We start from the raw sequence: 27,643 nt of genomic DNA on the forward strand, positions 1-27,643 counted from the left end.
TTTTGGATGAAATGTCTAACTACAAGCTAGTAAATATTCGTCAGTACCTTTTTTTTTTTTTTTAATGTATATGCACGTTAGCCAACAATCTCAATAAGAGTTTTAATGTTTGATCTGTTCTCAACTTTTTCATGGCAGTGAGCTACAGCCATTTAATATATGGTATAACCGCCTTTTCAATATATAAATGTGATCTTTCCATTTGTCTGAGGAACTGACCTTTCTCTTTCAGATAACAGAATTAGTTCGGATTTTCACAAACGCAAGATACCTATCTGTCAGCTTCAGTCTTTATCCCCAGATCCTTTTTACATCTCTTGGAGTTAAAAACAAAGGCTCTTTACTCTTCTTCAGGTGTCTTGTCAGAGAGGTCAAGATAAGTGTCAGGAGTATATTTCTACCTCTTATCTTCCATGAATTCTGTGGATTTTCTTCCTTAACTTAGACTATTTTCATCTCATAGCGCTTTTTCATCCTGGCTTAAAATCTCAACAGCTCCTCCTGAGACTGCCCCTCCTACAGTGCCTTGTAGCAGTTGTTTCTAATTGTCTTTGTCACACCAAGGATTGGTAATTAAAGTTTTCCTTAACCTTTTCTAGGCTGCTGTAAGGTGGGTTATACTTGTCTCCACATTGTGCTTTCTGTGACAGTGTACTTCTTTTCCCTCCCAGTCACTGTGTAAAATGGTGGCTGGAATCAGTTACACCAAAAGTTGTGTGGAATGGAAAAGAAACCACTGAAATGAAAGATAGGAAGGATTTTCAATCAAGAGTAGGAAGCACAAAACTTCAGAGAAGTTTGGTCCTAGTTTACTCTTTGCTTTGAAAAGGAAATAGGAATTTACTCTTTACTTACAATGACAAGTCATTGCAGGATTTTCCCACTGAAACTGGCCACATCACAGAATGTGATATTAGGGTTATAGAAGAAAAATAATACTGTGTCTCATTCCCAGTATTCTTTACTTGGTCACAGCGCAGTGATAATTATAGTACACCAGTTTACTTTCCATACCAGATTCAGAAGCTTGAGTTGATTGAATAAAGGCATAAAATATGTATAGTATGAATAATACAGATTTAAACCAATGTCTAATTTTTTTTTTTTTTTTTTGGTCCTGTTTTTAAAGCTAGGGCATGTCTTGACTCTAACTGAGAAGCCATGGAATGAACTTAAGTGAATCTGCAACCCCTACTCCCATCTTTCAGAGATATATCCCCATACAACTGAATTCCAGGTCAAATACCATGACTGAAACATGGTTTTTCACTTCTGGTTGTTCAGAAAGCTCAGATGTGGTTGGATCTCTAAAAGTCTAATGTTACACAGAAAGGGAAGGAATCATTAATACAATGTGAAAGATTATAGCTTCTGACAGGAAAAGAGTTACGCTTCAGCCCAAAATTTTCAAAGCTGTTCTGAAGCTCAGTGCCCACTGTATCTACTGCAACAAAGAAAACGCCTTTTGAGAAATAGAAGGGATTTTCAGAATCACTGAACTCAGTGGGAAAACTGAGCATCTTCTCCTCTAATGATAATGTCACTGATTGTGTGCCTTAAGTATAGCACTGGCTCTAGGGTGCAACTAGTTTCCATTCCTAGAATGGAAGTTGTTAGGTTTAGTGACTACAAAGAGAGAGGTGAAAATCTCCTTTTAGGAAAAGCAAGAAATTATTCTTGAAAATACTTCAAACTTCCACAACAAGTGGATAATCATCTTTAACAATTCTCTTATATTTAATAGGTCATCCTAACAACCTCATTTGTCTTTTACAAGATGACAGTAATTCTAATTTTTGCATAACTGACATTAGCAGTATAGCAAATAGAACTGTGTTCTTGTACATATTTATGAATATAATTTTCATTCTGGCTGTTTTACTTGAAAATTTGTTTATCAGAGATTCAGGGTTTCAACAAAGCTGAATGAAGGCATTACAGCAATTTATATGAGCTCAGTTTCTGGTATCATTAAATCATGAAATGATTTTTATAAGTCTCTATGGTTTTCTTTATTAAAAATGACAGAAACATTTGGAATAATGATAATTACATTTTGCAGCTTTCCTTCACTAGGTTCAGCTCCATTCTGTACTGTATCATATAATGGACTATGAATTATGATACTGCTTTGAGAAAATGATATTTTCTACTTTAAACTTGATGTCTCCATGCAATCCATGCAGGGTCTATCAATCATACAACATAACATTTCAGAAGAGTGGATGAAAAATAAGTGGGTAAATGTTTCTGCTGCTAACTTCTCTGTAAAAGATTCATTGAATATAATTTTCAAAAAATGAACCACATGATCAATGTTGTCATTTGAAGTATATGCAGATTGTGAATACCACATTTATTCACAACTGAACTCAAGCAGATTGCATTATTCAACATGCTTTGAATGGAAACTGTGTTGCAGCCAACTCTTTTTGATACCCTGCACCAAAACATGCATGCCAGCTTTCAGACAAAGTGAGTTTTAGTATCCTAACATCTCACCTGATTTACCATTTCGTCTGATTGTTCCTGTTTATCCTTTCACCTGCCATTAGGACTTAATCTAGTTACTTCATTGCCTTGATCTAAGTGTTCAAGTATTTTCCTTTTCCTTTTCCTTTTCCTTTTCCTTTTCCTTTTCCTTTTCCTTTTCCTTTTCCTTTTCCTTTTCCTTTTCCTTTTCCTTTTCCTCTTTTATTCTCTTTTCTTTTCATCACAATCACAGAATATGCTGTGTTGGAAGGGGTTCCCAAGGATCATTGAGAATGACTACCTTGTAGCGTTAACTACTCTACTACTTAGAGTATTTTCTAAGTCTTTCAGTAATACAAAACAAGATTTTAGTCGCTGGCAATATCCTTAACTTCCTATCGACACCTCAGACTATATTAATACATTTATACATACATTGATATGAAGACAAAATAAGAAAAATAAAGTAACAGGCAATTTAAAAAACCAAAACCAAAACAAATCAACACTGGCAATCCAAGGTTTCTTAGTCTGAGCTCTTTCAGTAAGTTCATGCGCCATTGAATACTACTACAACTTAATCACCTCCCATCTCTTTTGGGTTTTGCTTTTGGTTTAGGAGCAGCAATTAACTAGTTCAGTATTCCATGTATAGTCTTTAAAAAAATTGCTTTTTGATTTAAAACTGAGAAGACTTTGGGCAAGGGAAACCTAATTTCCCCATCTTGGCCGATGTGGTGGGTTGGCCTTGACTGAGGGCCAAACTCCCAACCAGCTTGCTCGCTGCCAATCCTCAGTGGGACAAGGGAAGAGAACAGGAAAGAGATTGCTTACTAAATGCTGTCATGAAAAACATGAAAAAACATACTAGATTTGGGGAAAATTAATTTATTACCAACTAAATTTTTTTTCAGATAAAGACAAAAGAAAAGAACATTTAAGCAATATCTGCCCTGCCTACTTTCCCAAGATCAGCTTCCCTCCAGACTCCTCTACCTCTGCCCCAACCAAGTAGCCTGGAATCAGGTGGGTTGTTTCTCTTTCCTGCCCCTTTCTCATGACACTTTTTACCTGCTCCAGTGGATGCCTCTCCTTCTTCTCTTACCTTCTCTCACTATTTATTTTTCCCCTCTCTTGTAGCTTTGTTTCTCCCCCTGTAACAAATGAGTGTTATGTCACTCAAAGAATCACCGGTAAAGATATTGGCAAAATAAGTTTAATATTAAAGGGAAAGAACAGCAATGACATGTTGAGGGCCCAGAGAGAAAAATCAGACTAAAATCTAAAATCACTCAATCTAAAATTGAAATCAATGTAAAGGGATACATGCAGAAGATGGAGATGGGAAAAGTGTAAGGGTAGGAAAGGGTAAGGATGAAAGGGAATAAGGGATAATCTCCTTTGAGTCATGAAGTTCAGAATGGACCCCCTTGTCAGAATTAGTCCTGGAAATGACCAAAAGTTTAAGAGGGCTTGTTGGGCAGCACATGTTCCTGGGAACAGTGTCTCTGAAAAACTCAAGAGCAGCTTAGCCCAGGTGCTGTTCATTGAGGCCAAGGCCTAATGAGTATTTCTGAGGTCATAGTGCAGCCCAAAGGGAAGAGGAGAGTGTTGTTCCAGCACACCCCCCTCGAGAATTTTCTGCTGAATTTTGAATATTTTTTTCCCAGAGGTTCTGCCATGGTGGCTGCTGGGCTCAGCTGTGCTCTGTGGTGGGTCTGCTGGAACCAGCTGTCTCAGGATAGGGGAAATTGTGTTCTCTTCCTATGGAGGCCACCCTTGCAGCATCCTGGGCATCTGCACCCAGCAAAGTCCAAAAAGATCCACTTCTTCAGAGCCTCTAACTCTTGAAAATGTGGTTTTGGACTTAGTTTGTGTACAGATAATTCTGTTTCTGTTCAGCATCTCCTCTGAATAAAAGTTATTCCTTCTAACCTGTATTTCTTATCCAGTAAGAAAATAAATTACAGGCAGACAAAATAATCAATAAACTTTTCTGTTTACTGTTGTAAGCTATCATGCTGTTACTTCTCATTATATAGCAAGAGCATCCTGATATTAATATTTTTTAAATAAACATGTGTAATTTAACTGCCATTCCTGTCTGCAACAAAAATCTATTTATTTTTTTTTTTATTTCACAGTGATATCTTTCCATGAAGAGTAGTATCCTTTTGGCCTGGTAATACCCTTACTCTCCATTTTTCATAATAGCAGATGCTGAGAGCTTCCTGACAAGCAGATGATGTATTTGAGATTACAGCTCTTCACCACTGCCTCTGGTTTTGTTCATAGTAGACACACACATTTTATGTCATTGAACATTTAGTATTATAGTCTTTTCCAATGACATTTGTAGCTAAGCACATTAATATTAAAGTTCAATGTGCCTTTAAGTGGATCAATATGAACTTGACAGTATAATATATAATCATAGTTTCTTATCATATGAGGTTTTGTAGGGTTTGATTATGCTGTCTTCCTCTTTCTCATTCTTGTCCTATACAGTAAAGAGTGCAGAAAACATGAGGAATGCTATTCTCAAAAGAGCAATTAAGAATTATGGTCATTGAGCTCCGTGGAATGAATACAGTGGGTTTTCCTATCATCTATAAACAGGTAGGTATCTGGAACCATAGAGACAAAGTAAATGCAATTCCTTTACTAAGGTATCAAAAAAATACATTATCAGTAATAAAGGAGGAGGAAATAAAGGGAGTTTTCATTAAGTATTATAAGCTTTTTCTATAAATTGCAATTTTTTTTCTCTTACCATGTGGGTAGTCAAAGTGACTGTGGAACATCCATCTTTAGAGGCACTCAAAACAGGATTCAAAAAGACATCGAGGAATCTGATCTGAATTTGAAGTTATGTCTGACTTTGAATTTGACGTTGGTTTGACAAGGGGATTGCTCCAGAGATTTCTGCCCATGAGAATTAATCTGCAAGGCAATGATTCTTACAGTTTATATCTTGAGCATTGTTGTGTTAAAAATGTTATTACTGTGAACAGACCTCAGTCTCATTTTAACAGTCTGGTTTTCTTTTTCCCCTATAATGCCTAGGGAAATATTGCCACTGCTAAGTCTCACTCTATTTCAAGAAAAGAGAATGAGCCAAGTACCCTAAATATCCTTCTACTTATTGTTTCCAGTTATGTTTTGGCCTTTTTTTGGGAGAGGGAGGGGAAGAAGGGATGAGGTGTTGTAATTTTCAGGTCACAGATAGAATAATTGTTTTGCCTGCAAAACTCATAAAAAATAGTATCTACAGTATATGCTAATCAATATAAAAGATTTTTTTTAGTACTTTAAAGAGGGGTTTTAATCTGACTCTGTCAGTCTCATTCAAGACAGCAATTTAAACCAATATTTGTGTTGATTTTTAGAAGGCAGTTGCTTTTTGACACTCATTAAAGATGCTCTTCTGCTGACCACAGAGTCCTCTGAAAAAACTGCAGAATCCAGATCACTGAAAAGTAATTGTTACTGAGAAAGCCAGCACCCTTCTATTTGTGCTTAAAACAATTTTCAGACATCTTGTACCATTGAAAATGTCTTTGAAGGGAATGCATGTACTTGGCAGCTACCAGCTACTATTGTAATTCTTTTATCAAGACTCCCAGCTGATTCTTTAGAACTGTTTAAACTAGAATAATAAGTCTTGCACGAATGCACAGACTCAGAAAATACAGAATGGTGGTCTTGGGATGATATGGGCAACCCATAATATGATGGTGATGCATCTTATCCATCAATTATGTCGAGACACAGATTTACAGCAATATGCCATAGATCCATTTTAACTTTGGATGAAATTCAAAAACATAACTCCTCACTAGTGTGTTTCTTGTCATCTGTAATTCACTGATGTGTGAGTGAATGAAGCATTTGTCAGGAGAAAAATTAATTTGACATCAAAAAAGATTACTTCCAAGTAAACATTGCTTTGCAGAATCACAAAGATGATTGATTCCATGCTATTTATCATCCAATCCTAATTTAATTAACATTTTTTTTTGGGTTTTTTATGTTGCTCTCCTGCTTGCATCCAACCATAATTTGTTGCTCTCAAAAGCTAGATTTAGTCTTTCAAATATTGAAGCATTTGGTTTTACCACTCTTAAGAAATTTCACCTTGTGATTCTCAGGTTTCACTGTCATATTCAAGAACCTTGTATTCTTTCTGAAGGGTGTGCAGTACTAATGGGCACTTTCGTTAACATTACCCACAGTGGCCCTGCTGTTAGTAGGGTCTATTATGTGCTATCATTTTTTCCAAAACTCTGCTGTTGACACCTGGTAGGACTTCAGTTTAAGGCTGTTTGTAAAAGAATTGACAACAGTTTTTACCAGAAGTTATGAGATATAAAATAACCTGAGCCTGGTGTTAAAAATACACTGGTTAGATTATGGCATTCTTTTAGAGCTACAAGGTTTGCTTGACTGCTCCTTCTCCTAGTCTGTAATAGTAGCCAAAACAAACTAAAAGTGCCTACAGGAATTTTTCTGCCACATCACATTTTGTGAATGATACTCTTCTGTCCTCTCACGTGGAGAGCCATCAACTGAAGAGTTGAAGAAAAACACAAGCCAAAAAGTCCTCACTGTGCAAGGGATGTATTTTAGAATTCTGTACAGAGAAATTATCAAATTTGCACTTTTGTACTGCCAAATTGAATAACCCTGAAAAACAGTTAATTCTCACCACTTTTACTTTTCTGACTTTCAGTCCTTCTTCAGTATGATTTAATTTTTAAATAAGATAGGAAGATTAAATACACTAACCATTCCTTTGGTTTCCTTTTTTCTTTTCTGAAATACTGAATAGTCACAATATTATTTTAATCTCCTGGGTAGCAGATAAAGACATGTTTTTTATCTTTAATTCAAAATTAAATTCTGCCTTTCTAGAGGTGCCCTCTTCCCTGCTTTTAAAGAAATATGTCTTCCCACTATTTATTAATATTTAAATGGATTAACAAATCCAAAGTTCCCAACAAGAATTTCATTGTGCAAAGATGTGTATCTACCCCAAATCTTTTCTCTTTAGAACTTCTCAAATAAAAAACAAAATAGCAAGAATGTATTATAACTTCAATATTCCCAGATGATTCCACAGTGTTTAGAGCTAGGCCTTCTAGTATTAATGTTGCTATTTAATTTGTATTAAGCTCCTGAGGATGTCATTTAAATTAAGGAAAAGAAATCATGTTGGAAAAGGAAAAGGACAAAAAGGAAAAAAAGGAAAAGGAAAAGGGAAAAAAAAGAAAAGGAAATGGAAAAAAGAATAGAGAGAATTACAGAGAGCACATATCATCAGTAACTTTGAGTTCTGTGCAAACAAAGGTCTCAGCTGGAGAGCGATTACAAAAATCTAGCCTGAAATAACTGTGAGCTATCCATCCTTTTGAAGGAAAAAGAACAAGGGTGAGAAAGATTCAGAGCTGTTGTTTAAGGATTGTGGGGATTTCAGTCCTGATACTTAGCCCAGTAAGCCATGCTTCTAGGAGTAAGCATTTAATCCATTTACAAAATTTGTTTCTGGATCCAAATTTATCTAGTGTATTAAATAGATAATCCTTCCTTAGTCTGTCATTCTTTTCTGGCACTAAGGAGAACAGGAAGTGCTGCTAGAAATTTTTAAGTTAATGTTTATCAAGATTTCACAAAGGTTAGTTTTTTTTTAAAACATTTTCTATTTCTGATTATTTCATATACTTATACTTCTGATTGACTTTTATATACTTTTTGATAATATCAGAAGCGGTACTTATAATTTTTACTGTAAGTGTCAAATGAGTTAGGACCTCTTTCTAATCTTACATTGCTTTAATAATAACCTACTTTACTTAAGCAAGGACACTTGAAGCAGCAGGTAACATAAATTTTATGATTTTCATGTGAAACACTGATTTAAATACTTCTATGTCATAGGAAAATGTCATGGTTTTCTTAATACATTTGGTTTTGGCATATTAGATAACTTTTTTTTAAACAAATTTTTCTTAGTTTTAAAATATGCAATTTATGAGGTATAGAATGCAACAATGAAGCATAAGGACATCCAAGAAGTTGATTTTAAGCTTGGCAGTAAAAAAAGACTCCTAGAGATTAGGAAATACCAAGAAAGAAAAAAGCAAAAGTAAAACAAAGGGATAAGGTGTTAGCACAAATAAAGACCAGTTTGATACTAAAAAAAATTCTCTTGGCTTTTGAAAATATGAGTTATTAAAATACACCTGCTTAAATAAATGTCACTTTCTACACTGAGTTCACACCCTCAATGTGAAATTTAAGCACAGAAATTAAAATATCTATGTAAGATGTACACTTTATGTGCACTTTTTTGTTTGCAACCTTCCTCTTTTGCAGATTGATGTTGCGGTGCGCGGCCAATTTCCAGTTATGTTTCTCCCCTAATTTGTACTGTTCCCCCCCATTTTGTGATGTTCTCCCCAGTTTCAACCCCATATTTCAGTTTGATGGTTCAGTCCTGGTTCCCCCTTTCCCCAGATAGTATCCTCCCTGTCTGGGCATGCTGCCAACCCCTTGTCTCCACCCCCGTTTCCCTGGCAACTACCTCATTCGTTACATTCTCCTCCCCTCCTGGGCCCTGTCCATCTCCCGGGGCCCTGCCCATCCTTCCAGAAACTTCTCCCTTCCCCAGGGAGTGATTGGGCAGGTGCTCTGGGCCCCTCCCTGGCTTGAATATCATTCGTTACTTTAGATGTCTATTATGTGCAATACCCCTCCTCAGTTTTCCCTCATTGGTTCTTGTAATGTATCCCTGTCTATGTTCCACCCCCTTTATAAGTTACTGTCACTGTTCCCCCCTTGGCCTTTGCTCCCTGGAATTCCCCTGGAGACAAATAAACCTTCTCTGGACTGCATCCACGGAGTAGAGGTCCTCTTTTCTCCCTGCTTCCTTCAACTCAAGCTGCTCCTCTGACGCTGCTCCAGCCTGCCGAAGGTGCTGCCTGGACGCCCCTGGCTCACCTAGGTAGTGCCCCCCGCTGCTAGCGGCTGCTTGTGCTCCACAGCTAGCCGGCGCTCCCTCCTCCCCACCGTGTGGGGAGTAGAGGGTCTTCGAAGCAGCAGCGCAGCAGCTTGGCGCCCAATGTGAGGCAAGAGAAGACCCCCTTGCCCCACGGCAGGAGTTTAGCAGCGCCGAGGAACTTCGCCTCGTCGACTGCCGTTCGCTCCGTGGCCGTCAAGCTACCCTGTCCCGTCGAGCAGACCCCGTTCTAGGGGTAGCGCTCCGGGCAGGGATAGGGACGACACCTCCTTCACCCGGGAACCGTTCCTGGAGGAAGCTGCGACCCACGGAGCTTTTCCCTGCGTCCCACCGGTTTGGGTGAGTAGCTCCAGCTCACCATCTTCGCGAGCTACCCCCGCCCAATCTCCCAGTTTCCCCTGGTCGGGTCCTAGGTTCTGCCCTGGGCCCGGTGAGGTTGGGGCTGGTGGTTTGGGATTTTTAGTTAACGTTTTTCTTCAGTTTACTTCGTGGTTGTCGCTTTTTGGGGACGGAGATGGGTGCTAAGCTCTCCGTTCCCCAGAAAAGAGTTTTTTACCAAGTTGTGGGTACCCTAGAGGGGAGGGATGTTAAAATCGTTAAAAAAGAGTTGAAACAATTAGTTCTTTGGTTGTTCACTCAATTTCCCGAGCTGTCCCCAGATTCAGTCAACGATATAAATTTTTGGAATTCAGTTGGTGAGAAATTATCTCAATTAGGTCCAAATGAGGGATGGCGGAACAAAAGACTAGTGTATTGGAGTTTTCAAATTATGACAGCATTAAAAGAAAAACAAAAATTTGATGAAAACAAGAAATTGAGGGAACAACCACTCCCCAGTTCTTGTTCTCCCAGTCCCCGTGTTCCAGACCCTCGTTCCACCCCTTCTCTCCCCAGAAACAGAGGGATCCTTAGGAGAGCAGCCCGCGAGAGCACCGCGCCGGCTTTTCACCACCCGCCGGGCTCTCCTCAGGGCTCCCTGACCCCCCGCCTCCGAAGTCCTGGCCAGACTTCGGAGGGTTCTTTCCAATTCCCCAATTCCTTTTCCCCCAGGTCCCCAGTTGTTCGCCCCAAAGTTCGTTTTGCAGTCCCTGAGGGTGGCAGCCCCCAGACTGTGCCTCAAAATGGCTCCCGTGGAGCCCAAGATGGTGGCAGCCACATGGCTTTTCCCGCCACCAACCCTTCTTCTCCCCATAATCCCTTTTTCTCTCCCGCCAATCCTTTCTCCGCCCTCCCCCACTTCCCTAACCCCACCCTGACTTATCCCGAAGCCCCTCCTAATCCCCCACCCTCTTACACGCCCCTTCCCCCTCCCTCTCTCCAAAACCCGCCCTCTGGGCTCGTCCCCAAGGCGGAGCCGGTTCCATCAGCTCCACCTCCCAGCTCCGCCTCGGTTCCCACGCTTGCCCCCAAGGCGGGGCCAGTTCCATCTGCTCCACCCCCAAGCTCCGCCTTGGTTCCCACGGTTAGCTCCTCCCCCCGGCTTCCGGTTTCCCACGCCCCGCCTTCCGGTTCCCACACCACCAATGCCGGAAGTGATGGCCTGCCCCCAATTATTACTGCTGCTCCTGTCACATACCACCATGACAGCGTAGGGCCCCCCCGAGCGCAGTGGACCCCATTCCCCCATTCCACTATTAAAGAGTTGTGCAAGGCCCAAAGGGAGTTTTCTCGGGAGAGTGAATACTTCCGGGGACTCCTTCGGGCCTCTTTGTTAGAAACAAATGTTGTACCCGCCGATTTGCGGACGCTTTTTTCATGTCTCCTCAACCCCACCGAATTTTTAGTGTGGGAGGAGGCGTGGAAAAAGGGAGTCAGGGACATTCTCCCACAGTTGTGGGAGAATCCCAACACAGCCACAACTCTTAGTGGTGTAACGGTTTGTACCGACCTACTGGTCGGTGCTGGGAATTGGGCCAACGGGGCTTTTCAAGCCCAGGACATCCCCCGTCAAGCGCTCCGGGAGAGTGCTAGAATGGCCGAACGGGCATTCTTAGCACTCCGCCCTACCGTCCAGGAGCCAACCTTTACAAAAATTTATCAGGGGCCGGGGGAACCATTTATCATCTTTGTCGAGCGTCTCCGCAGGGCTATCGACCACCAAGTCCAAGCGGAGAGCGCTCGACTGGGGATGCTAACTGAGTTGGCAAGCGCCAATGCAAACGCGATGTGCAAAGCAGTCATCCTGAGCCTCCCTGTGGATCCTCCCCCGACAATCCAGTCGATGATAGAGGCGTGCCAGAAGAAAACACCGTCTCTGGCCAGGGAGGACCCGAAGACGCCGCCTCCAACCCGCCGCGTCTCGTTCGCCGAAACCACCTACGACGGCGACGTGATGGCCGCCCAACAGCCGCCAACTTCCCCCAAAAGCAAGAGGCCCAGCCAAGGACACTGCCATCTGTGTGGCGACCCGGAGCACTGGATGCCTGACTGCCCCCTGCGAAAACAATTCTTCCAGTTCCGCAAGGAGCAAGCGCAGTAGATTTCTATGCTTATTCCAAGCATTCAACTCCATATGCAGAGTGTTGAAACAAAGCTAATGTACTTTGGTCTCTAACCTGACATCTGAAAAAGTCCCCTAAAATGTATCAGGACACGTTCAGCAGAATCACTCATCAATACCTTTTTACCAAGCTTTTGTATCTGTTGTGGAACATTTGGTGTTTATAGAAAGCTCCAAATTAGTTACTGTGTATAATTTAATTAGGTCATTAAGAAATAAGTGTTTCTTGTAGCACATAATTTATAAAGTTCTATCATTATTGTCTTTAGAAGATTTCTGTAGGACAAACCAGGCAGGCAAGAAGAGAAAAAAAAATCATTAATTAAAAAAGGGGATGAGGGAGGAAACAAAGCCCTAATTATTTGTATTACCCTTTGTTATTCTTATCACCTAGAAATTGTCATATAGGAAAGTACATATTAGACATCTCACCTTGGCTGAGGAAAAGTAACATGTACACAAGGTTTCATCTAGACCTGCCTGTTATTTTTGGAGACAGGCTAGACAACTGAAAGAAGGGGAAAGGAAGTAAAGAACTTATCAGGGCATGCTGAGGTAGGGAAATTAAGTTTCTAATGTTGGGGTGTTGTCATTTAGTCATTTCTGGAAGAGAGAGAGAAGGAAGTGGTGGAAGGAAGTGGTGGAAGTAAGGTAAGGAAGGAAGACGGGACGGCATTGCATGATTGCATCTTTATTAGGTAAGGAAGGGATTAAGGGAGTCCTTTAATAATGAGGCAGTTACTGCCTACAATTCCTTAATTCCCTCCGTCCTTCCATTCTCTTCCCTTCATTCATGATTTGTCCGTCTCGTCCTCGTCCTCTCCGGTCCGGCCTTCCTTCCTTCCTTCCTCCTTCCGTCTTCCTTCTCCCCTTCCCTTCTGCCTCTGTCCCTTCTCTCCCTGCCTGAATGCCCGGCCTTCTTCTTCCCTGCCTTTTCTTCCTTACCTTCCATCTTTTGACTGTCCTCTCACGTGTTGCCGTGGCGCAGGTGCCGTGGCGCGGCCTGCCGGCAACACAGGACGGCGGCCTGGAGACCGTAATTGCACAGTCCCTCTCCCTTCCTCTCCTTCACTTGCCCCCTGCCTGCCCTGGCATTCCCCCTCTCCCCTTTCCCTGCCTCCCTTCCCATCCTCGCCCCTTCCGGACCTTGCCCCCCCCCCTTCCACGCCCACCCCCTCCCCCCCCTTGCCTTTCCCTTCCCCCCCCAACCCTCCCCCTCCCCTCCCCCCTCTGTACCCACTCCCCTTCACCCCGCACATATACCCACGTCCCCCCCTCCAGATAGCCTCCCTCCTCCCTCCCTCCCCTCCCTCCCTCCCTCCCTCCCCCTACACAAAATAAAGAACCTCTTACATGAGTCCTCCATTTAGTATTACAGTTTTTTCTTTCTTTTTGCTGTTGGTTACTTCTCACTGATTTGACTTGATACCCATTAACTTTGGGACGAGCAACAACATGGAAATACTTTTCGAGATTCGGGGGAGACTGCACATAAAATAACCACAGTTGTCCAGAGGGTGGGAAGGAAGGATCACCAAGTATCATGAGTGCAGCAGCATACCAACAACGTGAAGCAGCTTCGGAGGACTTGAGTGGTTGGAGATATCTTTATCTCAGCTGTAAACTGTTTCCCTCCACATTGTACACCTTTTTTGCTAGTAAAGTATAATTAACTTAATCTATTAGTAAAGGTTTGGGGCATTGTTTGATTCAGGTTTGTGGTTGGTTTTTTTTTTAAGTTTATATAAATTTTGTATTTACTGCTTAATAGAGTTTCCATTTTGAGAACGAAAGGCACTGTCAGTTTTAAGTTAATCTAAGAATGAATGCTTGTCCACTGAGTAGCAGTCCAGACCCCTAATCTGACCTTAAATCATATGATTAGAAATTTATTCCCATGATATCTTAGGCTCTAGGGAAGAGTCCAAATAAGAACGATATAGTCCCATCCAAATCCAAACCATAAAAATATGTAGTTATGTGAGTGTTTTTATTTTCTCTGGTAAGGAAAATTAAATTTGCCAAGTTCCATGATCCTATTAAATAATTTTAAAAAATTGCCTACAGTGTTTGATATAAGCAACCATTACTATTCTGAATGCAATCTAAGGGATGAATGATTACCATGTAACTAAAGCTTGACACAGCGCATTTTGTCTCTGAAAACAATACAAATACTTTACATTAATTTGCACAACAGAAGACAAAGCAGGATGAGGTTTGTTCTTGCCAAAAATGAGGCCTAAAATTTTTTTTTTGTTTGTTTGTTTTTTCTCTCTGAACCCTAAAAAATCCTGACAAGGGGTGAAATAGATTTTTCTATGCTAAAGAGAACTTAGGAAAGGAAGTTTCTAGTCCTAGGAGTTCTTTGGACTACTACAGTCCAGACATTATGACTAAATTAGTCTTTTTTTTTATTCTCAGACAAATGAATGACTGGTCTCATTACCATTGTAAAAACCCTTGAGAAATAACAATATTTACTCTCTTGATGCAGGGCTTCTTTCCAGAACTAATTACTTTGCACAGGTTCTGGGGCTGGCTTTGTGAACAATAGTCAAAAAATGCCTACTGCTTAAAGCAGTTACACATTGTGTAACTGCGACTGTGTCATTGTGACCAGAACTTTGACTCTTAAGGATTGTTTTGAAATGGATATCACAAGATGTCTAATTTCATGTTAAATGGAGACACTGGCAGCCCTTTTAAAAATTTTTGTGATTATTTTGCTATGGTCTCTATTTCTGCCTAGCCAATATTAAACTGAAGGTGTTAAGTGTTGCATGAGGCAATTCTCCCTGTATTGACTGTTTTATTAGATTAACATTGAGTAATTTGGTAGAAGAAGGAACTCTGCTGATGCATTAGGCAGTAAGCAGCCCCATTTTCCACCTTCCAGTCTTTTTATAACAATGCATAAAGTAGTGAATCACTGTATCAACAACCTCCTACTGAATTTATCCTAGCAGGGACAGCTTTCACTCGAACCTCTCTGTTCTCCACAGGAGATAATTTCTTTTTGTAATGGAAACTAAGCATCTTCTATACTCTTTGTATGTTAAAGCAGAGCAGATAATGGGATTCCAGGCTTTCTCCTCACCTAAATTAGATTTGAGGTGGTCACAAGAGGTGGCAGAAAAATTTTGACAACCCAAAAAGAAGTTACCAAGGGAGGGTGAAAACTAATAATTTTAAGGGGAAGAGATGACAGCTGACACAAATTGGTTGTCCTTGAAGATCAATAAACTGTTGAGTGAAAAAAGAATCCATTTTCACATAATGTGGTCTCTCTCATGACTGTGTAGCTCTTTGCACTTGAGTGGCAGACCATATGAAAAGAGTGGCAATTTTTGTGGTGGAGTAAATGGACAAAGGGATAGCCATCCTAATTATGAACCTCTCTAAAAAAATAGAGGAATATTAAACCTTTTCCACACTTATAAAGAAAAAGAAAGTGTGAGAGATGTAGGGAATATATATACAGAGAATATGGGAGGCCCAGCATATGGAGGAATATGAGTAAATGGGCTTTTGTCACCTTCCCTTTGAAACATCATCAGACAGGTTACAAGTGCTAATCCAATTTCTCACACAGGTTCTCTTCACAGACATGAATAATTGCTGAAATTTTGAAGTGGACAACAATGTTTAAGAATTTCAATAGCTCAGTCACAAAATTATAATAAAAACCAGGTGGATATTACTCCAATAGTCAGAATACAGACAGTAGGAAGCAGAAAAAATAAGAATGAAAGAAAAAAGCAAAAAAAGAGAAAATAGTAGAAATTAATTATGTAGAAATTAACGGTAATTGTAAAATATTTTTTGTTTCCATAGTTTTACATTTCCCCCTCCAAAAAGATATAACTATTTGTTTTCTTCTGATGTAAGACATTTCACTGGAACCAGATATACTTACACTTTCGAAGTGTAATAACAGTGAGTACAAAGAAATTAATATCTCCAATTAACCCTTGTCATCAGAAAGAGTAGGCAGACAGAAGAAAATTAGTGGTGAATTCAGATAAAAGATCAACTTTTCATCAGCCTGATATCTAAAAAGTAACTGTGGACATATTTATGCCTATGGTTTATCTGAATGAAAAAAAGGATTTTAAACTAAATTCAGAGTATTTCTCTAAACCTTTATGAGAAAATTGATAAAATAAAACTGTACCTTTTTACTTTTTTAGGTCATAGCTGTAACCATGGGTAGTATTGTGTGAAGACTTTAAACATGAAATATTCTATCCCATATTTCTGTGTATACATTTATTTTAAGGAGAAAAAACTTCTAGAAATCAATGTTCTCCCTTTAAGAGTAAGAATTTGCTTCCTTTTGGTTGTGAATAAATAGAATGTTCCTGGATTGTTTCACAATATTCTCTGTGTATGCTGATCTGCTGTAAATTTTCTGAAGAAAAAGGGGTTTAATGAAGCAGCCACTATTTGCAACAAGTGAAAAGAACAGCAAAAGAATATAAAGTACCCACAGCTTTAAATGTGCTTCAAACAATATGTTTCAAGAATTCAACACACAGTTTAACTGTGTTTTACTCTGTGACAGTTGGAAGGAATGAATTTGCAGAAGAAAAGGTTTATTCACTCTATCTTCTATATTTGTGGTGGTCCTCACTTCCCAACAGCCAACATCCATACACCTGTTCACTTGTCAGCCATGGGGCAGAGGGGAAATAGAAGGAAGGCAAAAAGACCTGTGGATCAAGACAGTGACAGTTTAACAAGGAAAGAAGAAGTTGCTCACGGAAGCAAAGCAGAAAGAGGATTCACCACTTATCAGCAGGCAGATGTTTAGCCCTTCCTGGAAAGGAGGTTCTCCGCAGTGGACATAGCTGCTGGGAAGAAAATTTCTCAACCACAAAACTTCCCTCTTTGTCCTCCTTTTCCTGAGATATAATACTGTGTAGTATAAAATATTCCTATGGTCAGTTTGAGTCTGTTGTCCTGATTGTGCTCCCTCCCAGACTCTTACCCACCTCCAGCCTTTTTCTGTGGGGAAGGGTTGTGGTAGTGTAGTTTGACCCCAGAAGGCAGCTCAGCCCCCACAGCTGTCCACAGACTCCCCCTCAAGTAGGTTGGAGGAGCAAATCAGAAGGAGAAAACTTGTGTTTTGAGAGAAATTCGTGAACTTTGAGGTAAAAATTGTGCACACAAAGAAAGCAAAATGAGGAATTCATTCACCGCTTCCCATGGGCAGACAGATGTTCAGCCTGTTTAAGAAAGTCAGGCTTCTTCATGTTTAATCGTTACTTGGGAAGACAAAACCCATTACTTCAAACATTTCCTTCTCCTTATTCCTTTCTACAGATTTTATTTCTGCCCATGATGTCATGTGGTATGGAATTTCCCTTCCCTCACTTGGGATCAGCTGTCATAACCACGCCCTTATCCTCACTTCTTGCTCACCCCCAGTCTACTCACATGTGGGGCAGTGAGAAAAACAGAAAACACCTTGATGTTTTATATGCACTCTTCAGCATTAAATAAGACAGCAAAGTATTTTTAGCACTGTTTTTGTTGCAAGTCCAAACCCAGTGCGTAGCGCTTTCTATGAAGAAAATTCAATTCAGACAAAATCCCACCCAAGGAGGCAGCACAGAGTGAAAAGAGAAAATGCCCTAATGATTTTCAAGCACTCTTCAGAAGTAATGAAAACATGGATGCATTACCAACTTTAGTTACAAACACAAAGCACACCACCATACAGGCTAATGTGCAGTAATTTTTTTAGGTGAACTTCGAAGATGTCTCTTTATGGCTATATGTTATTCAGCCATCAACTCTTTTACAGGAGAGCATTCAACAATCACCCCTGTGGCTTTTAAAGAGACACTGTTTTGTATTCTTAATGGTGAAATGAAACAGGAGTTCCACACTTCAGAGTTTAAAGCAGTGATAAAGCTTTAAATGATCAGGAAGCACTTAATTTTTCTGTCCCACTAGTTGGCTTTCAGTTTGCCTCATCTTTGTCCCACAGCCAGACATGTAAAACTCAGAAAAGAAATTATATTTCTCTAAGTACATCATTCACTCACAATAGATAGAAAGAACAACTTTCTAATTATTTTAATGTCTCAGGTATTGTCAGATACTTTTGATTCCATTTCTTAACCAGAATACAAAATTATTTTGAAGCAATACTGAAGTTTAATAAGAAAGGAAACGAAACCATATCAATAATGAAAGAAGTGTTTGGGGTTAGCATGATCCAGTATTAAACAAGGGATCATAAAAGACCATCAAACAATTTGAACAACACAAGATCAACAAGGTTAAAGAAAGTCAGCAAGGAAGAAACAAGAGATGGGTGAAAAGGCAGAGAGACAAGCAGTCCAGTAAGACAAAACAAAATTAGGGTGACAGAGGAGTAACGTGTTGAACAGAATACAAATAAGGATTTATAGCAAAAAATTGGAACTTAAGTAAGCTAAGTTCAAATAGTAGCAACTCTGATTTTCTTATCAAAAGATTTCAACTCATTTAAGATCGACACACAAAAGATCAAGAATTAAAAAAAACACAAAAAAATAACAAAAACAACAAAAAACCCACCCTGCAGCATATCTGAGTCACTTGGAAGAGCCTGATCTACATGCTTATCTATTCTCTCCTCAGACAATAACGCTGTGCTCTTGAAGAACATACCACAAATCTAAATATTGCATTGAGCAGCAACCACCAACTGAAATGTGGGTGATTCTTTTTTTTATTTTCTCTTGAAAAGATTCCTTTTAAGCTGTTGTAATCAAAGGAGAAGGATCTCAAAATATCTTAAGTTACACAGAGAAATAATTTTGGAAACCAGAAGAGAATAAAAGCAATATAGAATTGTAGTTGCCCCTTAGTAATGTTTATGTGTAACTTCAGTTTTCAGGCTGTGGATTCAGAGAGCTTTTCAAGGAGAAATTCATCTACTTGTCCTTCTAAACCTCAGATCCTGAAAGGTCATTTTTTATCATTGGGGGTTGCTTGTTTCTCTTAATTTGTTTGTTTGTTGTGTGGGGGGTTTTTTGGTAAGTAAAAGGAAACCATTCCTCCCCTTCCTCCCAACCTCCATTTAGTATCAGCATGTTTGTAGCATTGTGTCTTTCATTTAAACGAGACTGATATTTCTTTGTCAGCCAAAGTCAATAGCCAGTCTCCTCTCATTGTCATTGCAGTAGGTTATCAGTTTAAAGACAGGACAGGAAGTCTGTGTCATCATAGAGAGGAAATGTCTTCTTCACTTAACATGAGGTTGCACCTGTCAGTCTCTCGTACCAAATTAAATTTGTTTTGCTGAAACACAAGGTGAGACTATCTGATAAAAAATCAACAGCTTCTCAGAAAATCCTCTGCATATCCAAGATATTATACTGGAAAATTAAAAAAATAACCAGATTTTTGTTGTGATTATATTTCTAAAAATAAAAACACATTATATAGAACAATCTGATTCTTGGGAAAAAAATCAAAGTAAAACAAAACTGTTTTGAAATTATGTGCAAAAGTTTGAATAAATTTTATTACAGGGATAAATATAAATTGAGAAATAACCATTTACAAAGCATTGATTGAAACCAACATTTCTGCACAACCAGATCTAATAATCTTAAAACATCCCGCATGAATCCCTTAGGTACCTTATTATTACTCAATTATAAAAAAAGTGGAGATTCCCATAATATGGTCTAGAGCTATTTTTTGTCTTGTCCATCCATTGTGTTTTCCAACTAGAATACAATGTGACCAGTTTTTATTCAGTATATATAATTATATTTGACCCATTGCTTCAAGTTAAATAGTTTCTGTGATTTTTTTCAAGACAAGCAGATAATCCCTGGAAGAATAGAAACATCTAATAAACATATTAAAATAATTTTTATTTCCTCACCTTTTGTGTATCACCTTAATTTACTAAAAGAAAGCCAGGAATTATGAGGAGTATTTATAGGATAGTTATTTTAGTTGATTAAATTAGAAGGCAACAGTGATCATTATACTATTTAAAGAATAATAAAGATAGCTTCTTACTCAGGTTTAGTGTATTACTCATGTCAGGATTCACAGCTATTAAATTCAACCTAAAGTTATGTCTCTTCTGTATAGAGATATAAATGTCAAAGCTTCTCCAGCAACAGACTATAAAACTACCTAGCCAGAACTGGCAGAACAGCTTCTCACTATAAAATATGGTGTAGTTAATCAAGCAGATAAAGGTCATGTTTAAAGAAACAGAGTAAGCAGCATTAGTGAAGACTATTTTTTAGAAAATATAAATTTAACAAGTAGGAAAACACAATAAAAGAACTCAACATATTACCTTCCAATTCTTTTCATTAAGAGCAGCATTCATTTACTGGTTTTTGCAATTTATTTCAAAAAATGAATTGTGGCATTATAGGGATAGAATTTTTAGATTTACGGATGTTAAAAATTAGCGATATTTACTTAAAATGTTTTTCCTCTCCTGTGTCACATTGTTACAACATTTACATAATCACAAAAAGTAGCAGAAATTTCAAAATTCTCAAACTTCTCCTTTAAATAATTTGAAGTCATAGATTTGTTATGGCAATTGTATACTCCCTTCACACATTAGTGGATGCAGTGTAAAGAATAGGGGATAATTCAAAGTTTTCAAGTGCAGTGTGTTGATGTTGAAAGATAAATATTTTGTGACAAAATATGCAGAATGGGGCAGATAGTCAAAATGACAGATACCAACCATGGTCATGATATTTGACTCATGTTATAATGTTCAGTCAGTCACACTTGAGTTCAGTGCTCTTGGAGTAAGATGTGATTTCACAGAAGCAAATCACCACAAACCAGCTAATTCTGTGGTGACAAATTGTCAGGTTTCACACTGTACTTCTGGCATTAATTATTGCCACTATCCCAGACAGAAAATGACTTTATCACCCCAGCTGGTACTGGGCAAGGATTAGATGTGTCACATTCTGAGGTCCCAATTAGTGTGGTTATTTAGCAGGCTAACACCTCCAGGCGCTGAATTGGGTAATTCAGCATTTCAGAGAGAAGATTTCCTGTTGTGGAATCACAGTGCCTTGGACAACACTAAGCAGCATTTTTTAATAAGGTTATATAATTATAATTTGCACTTCAAAGCAATATCCAAAGCTCCCTAGTCCAAAGCCACCATTTCTTTATAAATCTATCTCTCTTCAGTAGTGAATACTGGGACTGCCAGTTGCAATGGCATGGCCATTTTATACAGAGTAGCCCATGATTAGATGTCACAGAAAAACATAATCAGGTATGAAATTTTATTATTGCCAAATAGGTTTTTAATAATATGTGCCTGGGTGCATGATATGTTTATCCTTTAAGAGGCATTCTTCACAGTGCTAAACTCTAATTTTGTCAAAGCTTAAACTCAACCTTCATTCATCAGTCTCAAAGTCTAAATGAATTCTTTCCTTTCTTTGAATTTCCAAATATTTTGTAAAAGGCTTATAAGTTGAAGAATATTAAAGAAAAAGAAACTGTATGGAAGAAATTAAAGAAAAAAAAAATCCTGATTCAACATGATGTTTTCAAAAATGTAGTGCACCTTATCTAGTTCACAGAATCACAGAATCAATAAGAGCAGAAAAGAGTGTCAAGATCACCAAGTCCAGTCAGCAACCTTGCACTGGTACCACATTCACCTTTAAACCATGTCCTTAAGTGCCATATCCACAGACACTTAAGGACATGGTTCCAGGGATTGTGACTACCATGGGCAATGTCTTCCAATGCTTTACAATGCTTTCCATGATTTTTCCCCCAAATATCCAATATAACCTTCCCTGGCACAACTTGAGGCCATTTCCTCTCATCCTGTCACTTCCTACTTAGGACAAGAGACTGACTCCCACCAGTCTACCACCTCCCTCTAGGTACTTGTGGAGGGTGATAAGATCTCCTCTAAGCCTCCTTTCCTCCAGACTTAACAACCCAAGCTCCCTCAGGCACTCTTCAGAGGACTTGTTCTCCAGAACCTTCGCCAGCTCCATTGCCATTTTCTGGACTTGCTCCAGCACCTCAATGTCCTTCTTCTAGGTGAGGGGCCCAGAACTGGGCACAGCACTCAAGGTGAGACCTCACCAGTGCCAAGTACAGGGGACAATGACTGCCCTGGTCCTGCTGGTCCCACTCTTGGTGATACAGGCCAGGATGCCACTGGCCTTCTTGGCCACATGGGCACACTGCTGTTTTCCAGTATGAATTTCTTTGGCATGTTGTGATTAAAAAATGCAATTTCTTCTCTCTTGGCCCTTGGTCTCTGTAGTCTTTCTCAACTGAGTTTCTGAAAAACACATTTTTTCTTATACATGCATTACATACAAGTTTATAACTAAATATTATTATTATGCAACAAAAACAAACAAAAAAAGAAATTAAAAAATATTTAGACAAATTTTTAAATAACAGACATATTTTACTCTTTACAGCAGTAAGTGCTTATTTTCATTAATTAGGTAGTTTTTGCATTTGAGCTTCAGCTAAGAAATCTCAGATTACTTACCTATAAAAGCAAAAGAACCAGAAAGCCCACTATTTCACTATGATTTTGTAGAAAACCTTTTTTGTTTGAAAGGGTGTTTTTTTGCTTTTGTTTGTACTTTAAATTTTTTTACATTTCAAAGGATTAATAATATAAGGAGAATTTGCAAAATTAATTTTGCAATAAACAAAAGTTATGAAGAAGATTATGAGGATCACCAAAAGTCAAATACTTCCAATTATCATAGGATTCTTTCCAAGTTTTTGGAAAAAAGAATTATACTGTGGATTATTATTTTCATTAGACTGAATTTGCTGGTTTTGGATGGGTTACAGCTAACTTTCTTCACAGTAAAATTATTTTATTAATTTATCTATCTCCTTTGTTTTGAAAACTTGAAGTGGAAAAGGGCTTTTAGCTCTATTAATTTTGTGAAACTATAACAAAGCCTGGAATTTTCTCATAGTTGAGGCTTTAATGTATTCTTTCTTGAAATTATTTATTATTTTTATATAAATTATGTATGTTTCTAATTTCATCAACAATTTAACTAACAACCTGTTTATTTAATTAATTTCTGATTCATAGTGTGGTTAATAATGAAATGTAAATTTGTATTTATACACAGAACTCTAGATTTATTTAATTTTCGTCTCTGAAACTGAAAAATATGACACAAATTTTAGGTTTGTGATCAAAGCAGTGGAATACAAACTCTTATGAGCTACAGCTGCAATTAGGGACTGTATAAAAGATGAATCTTGAACCTACATGTATAATAGAATTGTACTTAGAATATTATTCATAACAGAAAACAGAACTTAGAATGACTTTTGAATCATCATATTTTTAAGCACAATTGAATTAATACTGGATTGCAGAAGATATTTCAATATCCTGCCTGAATTTATGGGAAACACTGACAATGCTGAGTGCTGCTGACATACATTTAGGTACACATTCATTTAAATGTTATATTGTTGTAACAGATACAGATGTGGTGATTTAATAACAAATATAAGTCCTGAAATAACTTCTGACTTCTGTCTCAGAGGATGGAAGCCTATGTCCCCCTCCCAGGCTGTTTGCCAGTTTTTCAATGGTAACCATCAGATTTATTCCATCACACACAAGAAACTGCAACCAGGGAGGCTCACTCAAAGTGTCTACAAAACCAGAGTTGTTATAGTTAAGTAGATGTTATAAATCACTTCAGTTTGGAGCAGGAGATAATGACTAGTTTAAGATATACTTTCTGATGACAGATTAGTTAACATATACTTTCTGATACTGCTTTTTTTCATACATAATAAGGTTTGAATTTTTTTTTTTTTTGTTAACAGCATGTTTGTTGTAAACATTTTTTTTTTAATCTAGGAAGAGAAAAGGACAAAGATGTATTTTTAATGGTCTTCAGGAAAGTAAACCCATTGCTCATGGGAGCTGTCTTTTTCAGACCTGCTGACAAAATAGATTCAACCTATCCTATACTCAAAATAAGAGAATTTTGAGCCAGGCACACCATCCTGTATGTCCTAAGCCCAAGATACTTGTCATGTCATGCCATCTGAGCACATATCAGGTGAGATTCTGACGGCTAGAAATTAATGTGAGGAGACATTTTACAGGGACAGAACATAATCCTGGAACCTACAGATGTGAATGAAGATCTGCCTTGATATTCTAAATCTCAAACAGCATCACTTCCAGGCATTCTATATTGCATCATAGGCAATTGAAGGTTATGTGTTCAGTACTCCTCTTTTCTGTTGGTGGACTTTCAAGCAACTCATATACCCAGCAACATTAGTTGCCCTTAGAAATTATGCATCCAGCAGCTCCCTCCTGATCTCCTGGACTGAGATGTGTGACTCTGTCAAACATTCCTTGGTCCACTGTTTTCTCCTTCAGCCTTTGCTGACTTGCTCAAGCAAGGCAGACAAATGACAGGTACCTAAAAGTGCTGCCTTAGGCTTCTCAGTTTGATCTTCTTTAATCTGCTGAGGAAAAGCATAGAACATCAAGACTTTCCTTTTTAGCCTTTTTCTAGCTCTCGAAAATTGCTAAATCTCAGTTTTCAAAACAGAGCTTTTGAGGGGTTTACTGTGATCCTCCTGCTTGGGCAGTATTATTCAGCTGCTAACTTGCAGCCTGGCAGGAAGGACATTACTTGGCGAGTCCTTCATGAAAAACCCTGTACTCAAAACCTGCTTTGTTTTCTCAGATCTTACAGATGTGCATTCATTCCCTGGATTTAAAGAATTGCTCCATTTTGGCACATAGTTGAGGCTTCATATGCCTATTACAGTATATGGAGCTGAAAAACAGCTGGTGCTTCACTGCACACCTTAGTTTTAGGTAATAAACAAATACAGTTTCCTAGAACCATGGGGAGCTGCTGTTCATTTCAGTTCACAGTCAGTGTACTATAGGCCAGAAACAGAAGGATCTATAATTTTAAGTGTAAATAAATGAAATAATAATAAAATATAACTATAATAAGAATATATTATAATGACTATAATTATAATATATAATAAAAGATGCCTGTGCTGTATTTTGAATGAATGAGGAATGATTAACACTGCATAAATATAAGGATAAGAATTGTAGCAGTGTTTAATCATTGTTTCCATTATCCACTTCTATGTTTTTTATGCTGTTCCTCTAAGTATATAAAATACTTCAGTGCTGGTATCATCAAAATGATCAGTTTTCCAAATTTAAGGTATTGCTATATGTCACCAGCTCAGAGTAGCTCACATGAACTTTCATATATTCCTTGGTGCATATCAGTAAGTAGTTCGTAGAAAAGTTAGTTTGTCTAATGGAAGTTATTTACTTTGTAATGTGGATTTGCCCTGCTGGTTCTTATATGATAAGAAAAAAACCACAGGAATTTTTATTTCACGAGAGTTCAAGTCGTAAAATCAATGACAAGAAAATAATTCATTAATTATTATTAGGAGTAAATTTTCTATTCTTTGCCTATAATATATATATATATACAAAGGAAAAATTTAAAGAAGAAAAAGGAAGTATTTTGCAGGATAGAGAAGTTTAAAACAATATTTTTATTTGAGATCATTTAGATGGTGCAAATATCAAGATAAAGTTATGACCTCAGTAAAACTGATATGTGCTTTGCCATTGACTTCAATATAACTGAGGTTTAGCCTTCAGAATGAAAAAATAAATGAAGGATTTTCTTTAGAAGCTGAAATATGATCTACTTTTAAAGATTAGCAAAAAATATATAGAGTGCATAATACAGTCCAAATCATTTATTCATTAAATGTTTACATGGCATGTTAGTCCCTGGTAGCAAAAACATGAAGGAAGGTCTCCAAAGTATCAAATCTCTGGAGAACAAAAAATTGGTCGCTGCAGTTCCCATGCTAAGGAATGAACCTGCTCACAGGAAATGATAAGAAAATAATTTAGAGTTTGAATTTCAGTTGGAAGATGGGGATATGCAACAAAAATGCGTAGCAACATACAAATTTTCAAACAACATATATAGAGGCCTGTCCCCAAAAAAGGATTATAACAGGGCAAAGAATCAAAGTAGAAAATTTTAATTGCTGAATAAGAAAGATGGACTGAAATAAACTTTCCTTCTATGTCATTTTTGGGTCAGAAAAATGTAGGAGGTCTCTTTGTTTTCTTATAATGTTGTTATTGGAGCTCTTTTCCTCTCCCTAAAAGGAAAATATCTTTATCAGTTCTTCCCTGCAGCAGAATATATCTAATTCCAGCATTAGATAACAAGAATCATTATTATTCAGGAGTTATTGAGCTCTCCACAGCAGCTAGAGTAGTTTTTCTGATGGTATATCAGTATATACTAACCTCATATAAGATTGCTTAGTCAACTGCACATCCTGATCATTGGAGCACAGACACAGACTTGGAGAAGTCAAGTCTTTTGTTTGCACACTGCATGTTCAGATCTAGTTCTCAAATCTTTAAATCTCTTTAAATGCAATTTTCTCCTCCTGTCAATGTTCTATGAATTATTATTTTATTTTCTGAGCATCAAGCATGGACAAGCAAGGTATTATGAGGAATTTTAGAAGGCAAACCTAATTTTTTTGGTCAATATATTGCTAGCTGTTCACTAAGTGCCTTTGTTAATTTGAAACTAAATCTGGAATGTGTACAGTTCTGTTTTCTTAGCCCTTTATGAAACTGAAATTTATATGTTTGAAAATACATATAGAAAATGCTTGAATTCAAGGTAATAGTGAGTTTGGATAGAACATAAATAGATTTTTAGGGGTCTGTATTTTTGCAGAGCCACTTCCTAATTTCTGAACACATCAGTATTACTGTGCAGCTATAAATAGAGTAGGCCATAGGCTGTCAGGGAATTGCAGAGAAGATTCAGGGACTGTAGGAAGCCCATCCATATTGCCCCTCAGCCTGTGAGTAAAGGCTTCCAGCTGAGGAACTCTAATTGACTGGCTGAGCAGTTCTGGTCTGAAAATAAAACTGAATGTATTAGCTTAAGTTTATAAAAAAAGATTAAGGACCTAAAAATGTTAGTGTGGTCACTCCTAGCAGATGGTTTTCACTTTTCAAGTAGGTGCTAGGAGTCTGCCTAAAGGGGCTCTATTTTGTTGACATACACAGATTTGGGGGAAAAAAATATAATTGGGAAACCAAGATATAAAGATTAGACAATTTAAAAATGGTACATTGCTACAGTTTTCAAACTGTTTTGGAAGCTTAGTAATTATACTTAGTAATTTTGCTTTCTTCAATTAATTCCCAATGTTCTTTGAATTTGCTTAAATCAGCTTTCTGGAGAAAGCAGCTAGGTAAATTAGCAAATATTTGAGGGTTGGGGTAAGGAGTGTACCTTCAAAAAAATAACACTGAGTTCCAATTCATTTTTATTAGGACGTCAGCCACTAATCTTGTTTTCCATGTGTTTTAAATAGATAAGTCATTTCTCAAAATGAAGGAGGAAGTATTCCTTTTAAACAATTACCTTTCTATAAAGGTGTTTACATGGCAAGACAGTTGTCTTTTCTACTGTAGCAAACTTCACATAAAATACCCATGAAGGTAATTTCAGTTCATCCAGCTGAAGTTCTGAGGTGAAAGGAATAAATTGAACACTTACTAAGGTACA

Source organism: Serinus canaria, chromosome 2 (assembly GCF_022539315.1).
Source record: "Serinus canaria isolate serCan28SL12 chromosome 2, serCan2020, whole genome shotgun sequence".
Taxonomy (NCBI): Eukaryota; Metazoa; Chordata; class Aves; order Passeriformes; family Fringillidae; genus Serinus; species Serinus canaria.